The sequence below is a fragment of the Mobula hypostoma genome, chromosome 20, assembly GCF_963921235.1.
Source record: "Mobula hypostoma chromosome 20, sMobHyp1.1, whole genome shotgun sequence".
Classification (NCBI taxonomy): domain Eukaryota; kingdom Metazoa; phylum Chordata; class Chondrichthyes; order Myliobatiformes; family Myliobatidae; genus Mobula; species Mobula hypostoma.
In genome coordinates this window covers 28,432,003-28,444,106 of record NC_086116.1, presented here as the reverse complement: position 1 = coordinate 28,444,106, position 12,104 = coordinate 28,432,003, and positions in this window count along the sequence as shown.

Below are 12,104 nucleotides of genomic sequence, written 5' to 3'. Positions count from 1 at the left end.
TGCAGCCAGGTGGGTGGGAAACATAAAGGATTGAAGAGGAAGGAACCTGATAGGAGGGGGAGTGGAGCATAGGAGAAAGGGAAAGAGGAGGGGACCCAATGGGATGTGATAGGCTGGTGAGGTGGTAAAAATCCAGAGTGGGGAATAGAACGGGGGGGGGGGGTCTCAGCACAAAGCATTTTCTGTTTACTCATTTCCATTGATGTTGCCTGCTCTACTGAGTTCCTCCAGCATTTTGTGTGTGTTGCTTTGGATTTCCAGCATCTGCTGATTGTCCCGTTTTTGTAAAGACACTGCCCAGATGAAGGCATTGGCAAACCATTTCTGTAGAAAAATCTGTCAAGAATGATCATGATCATGAGACCATGATTGCCCACATCATATGACATAGCACGTAATGATGAAGATGATCATTTTTAAAAATTCAACAAGGAGACGATTCTATAATATTCTTGACACACTTTCAGAACACTTCTAACATACTTTTGGAACATGTGAAAGTAATAGCAAAATAACTATTTAAAAATATTTACCAATTTGCATACAGCACATCTTGTGAACAGCTTTGAAGTATATGGACAGAACACTTGGTTGAGGGAGCAGCTCAGTATATACCATGACAGGGGTAATCATTGATTAAATCAATAAAGGTTTCGTTGGGTTCAGATTTGCCCTTGATAGAGGATGTACATTTCTTGGATGGAAGCATGGAGAGGGAATGATTGTGTTGGCAAAGGGTCAGAAACTTTATATTCCTGGTAACAAATAGAAATGAGCAACAAACACGGTAATTCTGATAGTCAAAGCCCCTCAACAATAAAGTAGTTAATAACTTCCCTTGTATTCAGTAAATTTCAGCGTCATTCAAGAGGAATGAGTGCTTCTGGTCACATTCTCACGCATAGGCTTGTATTATTGGACTGATTAATGCTGGTATAAGTGCACATGGCACATGGGCAGGGTCATAGTCATAGTCATACTTTATTGATCCCGGGGGAAATTGGTTTTCGTTACAGTTGCACCATAAATAATAAATAGTAATAGAACCATAAATAGTTAAATAATAATATGTAAATTATGAAATAAGTCCAGGACCAGCCTATTGGCTCAGGGTGTCTGACCCTCCAAGGGAGGAGTTGTAAAGTTTGATGGCCACAGGCAGGAATGACTTCCTATGACGCTCTGTGTTGCATCTCAGTGGAATGAGTCTCTGGCTGAATGTACTCCTGTGCCCATCCAGTACATTATGTAGTGAATGGGAGACATTGACCAAGATGGCATGCAACTTAGACAGCATCCTCTTTTCAGACACCACCGTCAAAGAGTCCAGTTCCATCCCTCAACATCACTAGCCTCACGAATGATTTTGTTGATTCTGTTGGTGTCTGCTACCCTCAGCCTGCTGCCCCAGCACACAACAGCAAACATGATAGCACTGGCCACCGCAATGGCTTGTGGGCCAAATTGGCACCTGCTTCAACCAAATAATTCTAAATGAAAACATATAAGAACTTCCTGTATTGTGATAGAATTTCTACCACATAAAATACCCTGCTCATTCAGCCTTCAAAGTAATTAATGACGTGTTATGGAGAAATTAATTGCAAGAAACCATTTTTATAAAAGAGAAGTTAAAGTTACACTTTTTTTCACTGGCATCTTTCAGGAATTATATGTATAGCAGGAATCAATTGAAATGTGAATGAGCATGTTTAAATGTAAACTATAAGCTGTAACCAATTTTGAAATTATAAGGACAGCTATGTAAAGAAAGAATGCCTTCAGCAGAGCTGAAGTTACTGTCCACAGTAGAAGCTCACTGAAGGGGTTTGGTATGTAAGCTGTCATGACCACGAGTCATTCCTGTATGTTTTAGTCGAATGTAAGACAATAGTCATATTTTAATTGGCCAACGTCAAACCAGGCATCAGACATTCCCTCTGGTGTTAGGTATTTCAACCATGGGAAAAGATACTGTCTGTTTGCTCTATCTGCAATGCTATAACGTTATCTCATAAAGCTATAAACCTCTATCAGATCTCCCCTCAGCATCAACCACACCAGAGAAAACAACCCAGGTTTGTGCAACTTCTTGTTATAGTACATGCCTTCTAATCCAGGCAGCGTCCTGGCATACCGCTTCTGCATCCTCTCAAAAACATCATCATCCATCCTTTAATGGGATGATCAGAACTGTATGCAATACTCCAGATGTGGCTTAACTAGAGATTTTAAAAATTGCAGCATAACTTCTTGACTTTTGAACTCAGTGCCTCAACTAATAAAGGTAAATGTTCCATATGCCTTCTTCGTCAACGTGTAACGTCTGTAGCTACTTTTAGGGAGCTGTGAACATGGATCCCAAGATCCCTCTGCTCATCACCATTGTTAAGGACCTTTACAATGCAGGTATAACAAATTATTATAAGCTACAAGATTAAATAAACAAATAGTGCAAAAGAGGAATAGTAAAGTCGTGTTCATGGGTTCGTGGACTGTTTAGAAACCTAATGGCAGAGGGGAATAAGCTCGGAAAAACATTGAGGGTGGGGCTTCAGGTTCCTGTATCTCCTCCCTGATGGTAGTAATGAGAAGAGGCTAGATTGTGAGCCACCACATTTTGAAGAAAGCAGCCTGCTACATTTGTGCCCCAATATGTCCCCTAAATAGCATTTCCCTTCACCACAGTGGCCACATCTATAATACGACTGCAGTTGTCATGGATACCAAGAACACCTCTGAAACCCACAAGTTCTATCACTGAGAAGGACAAAGGAAGCAAACTCGTAGGAATTTCATTGCCTTAGAAAATATAAAAATAGATATAATCGGTTCCTTGTCATCAATAGCTCTAAATCCAGAACTCCCATGACTCTGCAGGATTATCTTCACCAGAAGTTCTACAATAGTTCAAGAAGTCCAACGCAGTGTTGATGGGCTTTGTGGCTATGGACCCACTTTCAAGAATTTATGTTATGAATGTTATTTGCTTACTTTGAATTGTTAACCTGATTTGTTTTTTTTTCTGCTCCCTGAGTATTTTACGGTATTTTTTAAAAATGAGTTCTTTGCTTTGTGGCTGCCTTTAAAGAGATGAATTCAAGGTTGTATATTGCATACATGCTTTGATAATAAATGTACTTTGAGCTTTGAAGTCATTCCACCACATTGTCTGCCCAAGTGGATTTAGGGATAGGCAATAAATGCCTACTCCAGAGGTGATGCCAATAGCCACCACTGAATTCAAAATTAAAAAAGGAACAATTTCAGCAAAAATATTGACAGGTTGCAATCTCCCCTATTACTCTTATAGGGTTGGTTGAAGAGAAAGCAACCATAGTTATGTTGTTCCTTAATATTTTACTGTACTTGGTTTCACTGTGAGTTATCATATTCTCTTTGTACTTGAACTGTTCAGAATGTACACCGAAGTAACACACCAATAAAGCATCCTTTTGCTCTTTCTGTAGGTGAATGCTATATTTCATAAGCTTGAGGAGATTTGGTATGTCACCAAAGATAGTAGTTGATTTCTGCTGAGGTACCATGAAGAGCATTCTAACTGGCTGCATCACCATCTGGTATGAGGGAGGGGGGACACCATACAGAATCTAAATAAGTTGCAGAAAGTTGTAAGTTCGGTCAGCTCCATCATGGGCACTAGCCTCCCTAGCATCTAGAATATTTTCAAGGAGTGATGCCTCAGGATGGCATCATCCATCATTAAGGACCCCCATCACCCAGGACATGCTCTGTTCTCATTGGTGCCATCAGGGAGAAGGTACAGGAGCCTGAAGACACACACTCAATGCTTCAGAAATAACTTCTTCCCCTCTGCCATCAGATTTCTGATTGGATATTGAGCTCATGAACATTACCTCATGACTTTTTTCCCACTTTTTTTGCACTACTTATTTAATTTAACTTTTAAAATAAATATATACTACTTACTGTAACTTACAGTTTCCTAAATGTGAGTTAAGGTGTAGCTGACAGGTACCAGTGTATTTTAATAGCTTTGGTCATTTGACAGTTTGCTTTAGTTTGAAATAATATGTTTGATTGTTTGAGTAACAACTTTGGTTTCCTGTTTGTTCCATACAGTGCAAAATCGGCCCTTCCAGTCCTTCAAGCAGCACCGCCTCACAACCCATGACAACTCCAATTTAAGCCTAACCTAATCACGGGACAATTTACGATGACCAGTTACCCTACATCATCTGTGGACTGTGAGAGGAAACCAGAGGTGCTGGAGAAAACGTACAAACGTACACTCACAGGCAGAACGTACAAATTCATTACAGATGACGCCAGAACTGAACTCCGAACTCTGATGCCCTGAACTATAATAGCGTTGCGTTAACCGCAACACTGCGTGTTGGCACTCTGTAAAATATAAAAATGCCCCGTATAAAGCTGGCTTGGATGTAAAATCAGTGTTTCAATCAGTTTTGATTGTTGCACATAGGGCAAGAAAAAATGAAGAAGGTGCAGACATGTTTTGCAAACATGTATTCTCAATCAATTTAGTGACAAGATTATAAGTGGTACATAATGTATGTGCACTAGTGATACAAAGGCTTAGAGATTTCCAGATGTAACCAATGAAGAGCTTAGTTACCTGAATAAAGAGTAACCTTCATCTCAGCCATTACCCAGTGAATTCTGTGCTGACTCATTCAATGTGACCTCCTAATTGACTATGAATTAATTCATCATAGACATCCTGAGCAGCCACACAATTTCTTGGTAGCTACTGATTCTCTGCAGCACTGACCTTGCCTGTATCACATTTATCGCAACTGCCCTTGGAATAGTTAATCAAAATGTTGTGGGTTGTTGCCGTAATGTATAGCAGTAAAGAATTGGCATTTCTTCTGTTGGATACATATTGTTTTGCATTCACGAAGTGCATTTTCTAACACGATCTGTTTTCCATTTCTAGTGGCAGTTAGGCATGCTTAATTATATTGCTGTAGTTGGAAGACTCTCATATATTTAACATAGAGTCCTGATGGCCCTATTATCCTTAAATAATCTCTAAGATATTCAGAACTGATTATCAGCCCTAAACGTTGATTGCTTATTCCTCTCAGTAGATGCTGCCTGACCTGCTCATTTCCTCCAGCATTTTGTGTGTGTTACTTTGGATTTACAACAGCTGCAGAATCTCTTATGTTTATTCAGAACTCTGAAGTCAAGTTGAAATATTCTCTGGTATGCAGTCGGTAACTCCAGTCAGTAACTCCAGTCAGTTTTACTCTGCTTCCCATTCTAGCATGAATGTGTGAGCTCAGATAATAATGACTAGACTTGGAGAATTTGTCAGGTGTACAGTACTATGTAAAAGTCTCAGGCATCCTAGCTATATACTGTATATGTGTCTAAGACTTCTGCACAAGGACTAGAGTAATTTAATGTATTGCACTGTACTGCTGCCGCAAAAAAAAACAAATTTCATGATGTATGTAAGTGATAATAAACCTGAGTCTGATATGGGTCTCTGGGCTGAGAGTGAGGAGGGGGCAGGGAGAGGTGAATCATAGTATGCAAAGGAGGATGGGAGAGGGGAGGGGGCGGAAGCCCCAGAGAGACATTCTGTAATGATCAATAAACCAATTGCTTCTAATCAAATGATCTTGCCTGGTGTCTCAGGGCTGGGTGTGTCTGCACCGGCACCACCTTCTGCCCCACCCCGGCACTCCTCTGCCACATGACCCTCATCTCTCCAGTGGTGCTCCACCCTCGCCATTCCCAACATATTTACAACGTGCTTTCTGCCGCACATAGATACATAGAATACTGAGCAGAAGTCTTTGGCACGCTAGCAATATATATGTGCCTAAGATGTTTGTACAGTACTATATATCTAAAGATGATTTAGAAAAGATGGCCAAAGAGGCACTGGAGTATATACTGTTGAAAATCTGCGGTCAGTCGGCTGACAGCATGTTCTCACTTGCTCTGTGGGATTAAGCAAAAATAATAGGAAGCTGCCCTGGGAAGTGCAACGGAAAAGTAACACTGACCTGACAGTTCTACCTTACACTGATGGTGATAGCTGTAGTGACACTTATTTGCAGCTCAGAGGTACCAATAGCCTGGAAGGTGGTTTTTATAGTCACCAGCAACAAGGCGAGGTGTAATTTGTAGGTGTGAAGCAGTTCACTGCCTCTTTTAACTCTCACACATTGGCTGAAGTACATCCTGCTCATTCAGACTAAAGAATTAAAACATTTCTTATGTGTTAGCTACTAGACAACAGTGTTGTGCAAAAGTCTTCGGCATATATATATATATATATATATATATATATATATACACACGCACTGTAGGTAGGGTGCCTAAGATGTTCGCACTGTACTGTAGCAATTTTATGCATTGCACTGTACTGCTGGAAAAAAACAAATTTCATGACATGTGAGTGATGATAAACCTGATTCTGATATGGGTCTCTGTTGTGGACCGAGAGTGGTCAGGGGATAGGGACAGGTGAATGATGGTTGGGAAAAGTGGAAAGAAGAGGGGAGGGAGTGGGAAGCATAGAGGGACATTCTATAATAATCAATTGCTTAAAATAAAATGACCTTGTTGGTGTCTGAGGACTGGTGTCACTGCACCCAAGAGGCCACCTGTCCTGACACTCTTCCTCTGTGACTTGTCCCACACCTGTCCCATGGCGCTCTGCCCTCACTATTCCCCATATCCTTTGTTCCTGCTAGATTTTCGAATTCGCTGTCCATTTCATGCTGAAAAACGCAGTACTGTGCAAAAGTCTAAGGCAGCGGAGCTACAGTATATATATGTGTCTAAGACTTTTGCACAGTACTGTAGTTCTATTTAGAAATTCCATTAAAGATGCATACCTTCCTGAATCATGCTGTCGGAGTTCACTTACAATAGAGATTTCTTTTTGAAAATTAAGATGGGCTATTTAATTATGGCAATGAATGTATGTCATCTCCAAACTGATAACTGAATTGTATGCAGACCTTTCTTTACATTAGACTCAAAACTTAAATTTGCATGAAAATTATGCTGATTCATGACACATGCAAGGAAATAGAATATAAAACAATTCCACATCAAGCACAACCTACAAAGGTTCCCAACCTGGACCCACCTTCCCCATGATTAATGGCATTGGTCCATGGTGTAAAAAAATGGTTGGGAAACCCTGATCCTAGGAGGATAACTATGAAAAAGAAACTGGATGGTATTATGAGAGATTCATAATCTGAAATAAATAATAATTTTTGAGCAACTGTAAATTAATTGAAATTAATTTTCTGTAACAAGTGATGGATATGATAATTTTTTGCTGCAATAAATGCTCGATACAAAAGGAAAAACAAGCATCAAATCCTGTCCACTTGTTTCCTTTCAGATTCCTTCTTCTCCAACCATTTGCCTTTCCCACCCACCTTTCTACACCTATCACCTGCTAGCTAGCCTCCTTTCCTTCCTCCCGCACCTTTGTATTCTGCCATCTTCCCCTTCCTTTTTGGTTCTGAAGAAGGGTCTCAACCTGAATCATTGACTGCTTATTAATTTCTCTAGGTGTTGCCTGTCCTGCTGTATTCATCCAGCATTTTGTGTGTGTTGCTTTGGACTTCAGGCATCTGCATACTTTCTCGTTTTTACAATAAAATTCAAAGTCTATTAACTAACAAATCACTTATTTTTTATTAATTCAACAGAAATGAAATGACTACCTGTTGACTAAAAGCTTGTTGTTAAGTGAAAGCACTAAACCCACAACATGGTACTGCCCACAAGCAAGAGAAAATCTGCAGATGCTGGAAATCCGAGCAACACACACAAAATGCTGGAAGAACTCAGCAGGCGAGCAGCATCTAGGAAAAGAGTACAGTCGATGGTTCGGGCTGAAGGCCTTTGGCAGGGCGAAGGATTTCAACCCTAAATGTCGACGATACACTTTTCCTAGATGTTGAAGGATTTCGGCCCAAAACATCAGTTGTACTCTTTTCTTGGATGCTCTCTGGCCTTCTGAATTCCTCCAGCATTGTGTGTGTGTTGAAATGGTACTGGTAACTGCCTGTTAGCCTTATTTCATTTTCACAATTTTCTTCCTTGATATCAACATAAATGAATTTTGCTAGGGGATTATAACTTGTTTCTTTTAAGTATGATGGAGCTCAGTGGAGATATACACACACACCTCAATTGTTCAAAGGTCTATTTTATTGTCAAAATATGCATATACAATAGATTTCTGATATTTGTATTGCCCAGATAGCCATGAAATACAGAAAGACCATGGGAATGGTTGAAAGAAAATACATCAGCTACCCCTGGCATGAAAAAGAGAAAGCAACAAAACTCACAAACCCTCCTCCCTCACAGAAAAAAATAACGTGTATGATTAATTCTAATGTATTATGATAAATATAGATCAACTGACATAATGTAAACCTTCTCATTTCTGTGATTTTAGAAACTTTCTGTGATAACTTAACATTTCCTTAAATATTTCGCGGTTTATAATGACAACATCTTTGTGGTTGTCTTGACAGACTAATAGGGAGTCAAAAGTAAAGGCTGATTTATGGTTATTAGTAGCATTGTCTGCTATTAACTCAGCAGTTACTTGTCCTCCTTAGGCTAAAGCTTGCTCTAACTAAATAATTACTCATCCATTTCACTCACCTGAATAAATTTAATTTAATGCTGTTTTCATGACCATGCACAATCAGGATCAGAAAATGATTACAGTTTATCCATTGTAATCGTTCTCACGCCTTTGCAGGATATTGACTTTTCAATAAAAATGCTTGAGAAAATTAAGGGCTCCTTTATGTGTGCACCTCTAAGAGTTCATGGAAACTTGGCGAAGACTGAACAAATGGATGCAGTGTTAGATTATGTGCCACTGATTGTTTATGGTCTAGACTGTGTGAAATAATTGGAATCAAGTCCTGTGTGGGTTATCTGTGTTGATTATCATTAGCTGACCAGTGAAATGTGAAGGGCAATATAGCTGTTGGCAAGTGTGATTGTCACTAATACAGGCTCCTGAAAAACTTAATTTGTTCTTCTGTTCCTGATATTTCAGAACTTCCCTTTAGTTGACTTATATACTTAGGCCCATTACGCCACTGGTGTTTCGGGCAGCAATGAAGGTCCTCATAGCTGTTTCAGTTACAATTTTGATCTACCAGTCAGGGTTGTTAGCCCTGAGCTGAACCCCCAAATCTGGAGGACTGGTGGGCCACTATTAGTCTGGCCTCTACCCTTCGATTTTTTTGACACGGATGACTCTATCAAGAGCCAAAGCATTAAGCTTTGACTCCAGCCAACATATATCTCCAGGTCACTGAGGCAAGCCTCAAAACCCAATGACAAGGTTGTGGTCCTCTTGGATGGTTGCTCATAGAGACTCTTGCAAGCTGAGACTAGTCACCCTGTTCTTCTGTACCTGATACTTCAGAACATGCCTTCAGTTGAGAAATGAAGAAAATTATTCATTACTTATAATCCAATAATTTCCTATTTTTGTTGCATATAACCTTTGCAAATAATTTAGTAATTTCAATGGGAATATTGGAAAGTGCAAAAAAAAAAGAGACATTCCAGGAGCAGTCAATGGGCAGAAAAAGACTTACCTGTGTTATGATTACTGGATCAACTAGGCTAAGCATAACGGCCCTTTCCACCTCACTCCAAGCTCACTACAAATTAATCTGATCTACCTTCATCTATGAATGGGAAAAGTCCCTAGGACTAATAAGGTTCGTTCATCGTCATCGATGAAGCCGCCACCATTAGTACTTTTTTTTTACGAGGTCGAGTTGCTAGGTCGACACTCAACCCGGCACGGATGGAAAGCGTGCCCGGGAGCGGCCCGACTGGATTCGAACTCGGGAACCTTCACTCTGGAGTCCGGCGCTGATGTCACTGCGCCACCAGCTGGCTACGATGATGGTGTTGAGACTAGCACTTGATTTGGCTTTAAGTGAGGGAGAGTTGCACAGCGTCAGCCTCACTCTCTCTTCCCGATTCCCATCTGGATCCAGTGGCAAGACAAGAGTCGAGACGGCTGGAAATGGGACTAGGCTCAGTGGATGACCAGGATGTCTTCTGTGTCTTGTCGTGCTCTACACATTCCACGACGCTTACAGAGACCGCCTTCTTGACCGTTGGACCTTCCATTGGTCTCGTCCACTCAATCCGCCAGAGTCTGTCTTCAGGGATAAACAACTCCCTATCTCACCGAGGGTTTGAGATCCATCGGCGACCCTCACCTGGATTAGCCGGCTTGTCGAAGCTGTGGCCCGGGGTCTGGCTGTTGTCACATGCAAACAGCTACGGGGAGCCACAGGTGAGAGCAGTGTACCAGGTGGGTACCAAAGATGGACTAACCACCTTGAAAAGGACGCAATGTTCCCCCACCAGAGGTGGTACCCCTCCCTGACACCCCATACACCCCATTAAAGCATCAGAAATTGCCTTCAACTCCGATCTTAAATCTAATCCTAACTCATCAATGGGTGATCAAAGATTTTCAAATAGACCAAATTCAACGAGATTAAGATTTGGTTCGAATAAGATTAAAAAGTGACAAAATATATGTAAAATGTAGGGAAATCTAGATGTACCTTGTAATCATTCATTTTTACCTAAGCTCCTGCCTTCTGGTCTTACTCAAATTTCAAAAGTATCTCAAGCACTTGATGATAGTCAACCACTGGTAGTATGTAAACTCCAGTCAGGGTTATGGAGGAGAACTCTCTAGTTAAATAGGATGGATGGCACTTGACTGTTAGGTGTTCAAGGTTGGGGGAACATGAATCCGATGAAACTGCCACATTGGAACACCACGAGAGTTTATCATGAAATGCATATCACCATCTTTTTGCCTTTTCTGAATCAGTATTTTGGTCCATCCTGTGAATCCAGAAGCCTTTGATTTTGATCACCATATCTGGAGTGCTGCAAGTATGTCACAAATGGTTAAATCAGAATCACTTCCCTGTTTAGTATTTTAATTAAGTACAGTATTGTGATAAATGGTGTATTGCAGGCCAATTAACATGAATATTCAAAGTTTCAAAGTAGATTTATTATCAAAGTATGTATGCAGTATACAACCCTGAAAATTGACTTCTTCGCAGACAGTTATGAAACAAAAAAATAAATCATGGAACCACCCTATCGAAAGAAAAAATAACAAATATCAAACACCCTCCTCCCACGCACAAAAGATCACACAAACAGAAACAAAAAAAATGATAACGTAAAATATAAAACTCAAAACAAAAGGCACACTTCAATTCAGTGTTCATTATCTGCAGACCACACGGATTAAAAAATTGCCCAAAAGTAGCAACAGAACAGAGGGACCAGAACTAGAACTAGAAATTAGAACAAATCATAAACCTGAATTAGAGTCCAAATCTACAATCTGCCCCAACCTTCAACAGCATTGAGGGAGAAAGAGATCACCCGAATGCATGGACTTTCCCTCTGGGCCAGCGACTGAGAGACAGCGAGATCAGCACATGCTAAAATAAATATATATTTATTGTCCTCCCTTTCCTGATTAAAATGGTACTCAATCAAGATATCTCATGCTCAATGGCTGGTTTTAACAAGCTTGAAGTATCAATAGCCGTTACATTGTCCAAAAGGATATTTCTGCATATATAACAATAGAAGTGATTGCTTGCCAATTTTCAAAACAATTCTTTCAAGTATCCTCCCATAGTGAAACTAGTAGTCTATGTTCTTAGGAGACAATGCTGTCTGATTATTGCAGGGAGGTGACGTGTAAACAGAGGCTAGTTCCCATTTGAAATAGACATTGATGTGAGCTTCATCGTATTGTATGTCTAGGTGTCCGTAAGTCTGATCTTCAGCAGAGGGCCTCTACCACCAAAAATTCAAACAATGTTTGACTATGTTAAAAGAAAGATGAAGGTTGGCAAAAATCTACCTGATGAATCCTATAATCTAAACAGATTTGTTGCATCAGGATTAGTTGCCTACAATATTTCAAAAAACTTTGAGTGTAACTGTAGCATTATCACCATCACCATTATCATGTGCCATGTCATATGACGTGGGTAGTCATGGTGTTTCCA